Below are 2,234 nucleotides of genomic sequence, written 5' to 3' on the forward strand. Positions count from 1 at the left end.
TTTTGAGATTAATGGACGAACAATTGCTACTTCCCAATGGAGCTTGAAAAAATAAGTAGACTTTCGTTCTCTCTGTTTTGTTACTTCATCACTGAATTAGTTCAAACAAAACACAAAACTTACGTTTGTATAGGAATAAGAAACTCTGAAGACATTATTTACACAGTATCTGCTTCATTAGGTTTCAATTCTATACTTGTAACTCGTGCTGCTTTCTTTCTTTTGACGAAATTTCAAACATCATTTCTCGGTTCCAAAGCAAAACGTTTTTTCGGTTAAATGAGGAATTCTTACATTCATCAATACACTATGATTCCCACAATACTTCAAATATTGGAATTTGTTGGGTTTGATTTTTCTCACAGTTTCATTATTCTATTTAACTATACTCAACCTGATTAATAATGAATATTAATTAGAATCATTTGAACCTAGTGAGGATTGTCTTCTCAACAAATTACAATGCAGTCATATTTAGTTGAAAAAGCGTTTCTTTTTAATGCAGAAACTTACAAAACTGTAGACCCAGTCCAGACCATACGGATACCTGTTTGTTGTTTCGTTTCAAAATAGTTTTTAAGTTTATGATAGTCAATATTTACACATTAACATTTGTTTAATGAATTCATAATGTGCTTACATTCTACACTCACCGCATACGTGTTAAATAGTTTTAATTTAATTAAAATATAATTGTTCTTTCATTAAGCTAAATAATAAATACTGCTCTTCATGTATATTTCTACCGTACTTCATTCCTAGGCATGCATATGTTCATTGTCTCTCATGTGCAACGGGGGTATATTTAACTGACAAAATATTATCTCTATTATCACTAACGCATAGTAGGCCTAACGTGACAAACTATCATGGGAAATAGGTGCACAAGTTGATGAAATGTAGGCATATGTTATTATTAATCTACAATTATATATATAACCCATAAGCCCAGTGGCGCCATACAAATACCTGTCTCTTATACACATCTAGATGTGTATAAGAGACAGCCCCTGAGGTGGCTAATGAGGTTCATTGACATTTCTACTCGATGGTTGCTCGAATTAAGCTTAACCAGTTTGTAGTTGACTTGCAAAACTACGGGCGACTTCCATTCCACCGAGAATGTTCGCTTCGCTGTTGTTCTTCTAAAATCACTCAATGGATGTTTAATTTATATTGTGTAGTTTTAGTTCACAGTACAGTAGGCCTACACGTACGCGTAGACATTTTTACAAACTCACAGTATTCTCTACACACTTTTCTTGTTGCAACACAATGGCTAAAGTACAATCCCGTTCCCAGTTATTCATGTTCCTAAAATTTAACTGTAATTCGTATTAAGATACAAAATACAATAGTTTCATTGGTTTAAAATGTTCTGTAGAATGAATAAACTGCTATAAAACAATATGATGTTCATTTTGATTCCATAGAAATTTCACTTGATTATTATTTGAGAGCAAACGGGCTGAGGTCACATAAGACCCCAGCATTTGGTTCCTCGCTTCGATCAGAACACTTGTACCCCACATAATATCATGGACCCACACTGGCTCCCCCACCTCCCTACAGAAATATTCTGGCTACGCCACTGCATAAGCCAGTAAGAGCTATACATCAGCTTTGCGGCAGAGTTGTTAATATCATTATGCTCACCGTGTATGTAGCTATAGGATTATATATCTGTGAAATCATTATGCTTATGTATACAGCTAAAACATTACGAACACAATCGATAAATTTAATATTATGAAATGATATTACCTCCGGGAGCTGTTGTTTTTACTATAACGTAGACCTGCACTATCATAACACACAGAATACGAAACATCAAATAACCAATCATATGCCTAGTATGTGTTTTAATATCAATTAATAAATAATAATATGGACAAAACTGGGCGGGGTCGGACGTACAAGCTAGGCAATATTACAAATTTTAACTTTAGTCATATCTTTCAACGTATGCCAAATGATACGAATTTTAAAAGGACCTACATACATCGTAACTGATATTCAAAGTATAATCGTTAACGATTAATTGTATATTGCATTGTATATGTGCATTAAGCGTCCTGCGCAGTCACACTACTGCAATCCGATTAGGAATTTAATTCACTATTTTAATCAGATTAATTATTTTTTTCCATAATAATTTCCCCCTGAAATACAAACAGGTAGAATATATCTATAAAATGCAAATAAGAGATGCAAATACCGGTATTCAACATAAT

At 33.3% G+C, this 2,234-nt stretch overlaps 1 protein-coding gene across 1 annotated transcript in view; it reads right to left on the reverse strand.

Moving 5' to 3' along the window:
• LOC117116155 (serine-enriched protein-like) overlaps positions 1-2,234 on the reverse strand; it is a 19,146-nt gene that overhangs the window by 13,149 nt on the left and 3,763 nt on the right. The gene's annotated exons all lie outside the window — the stretch shown is intronic.

Source organism: Anneissia japonica, unplaced genomic scaffold (assembly GCF_011630105.1).
Source record: "Anneissia japonica isolate Jap-2015-1 unplaced genomic scaffold, ASM1163010v1 scaffold287861_len940595_cov192, whole genome shotgun sequence".
Lineage (NCBI taxonomy): Eukaryota > Metazoa > Echinodermata > Crinoidea > Comatulida > Comatulidae > Anneissia > Anneissia japonica.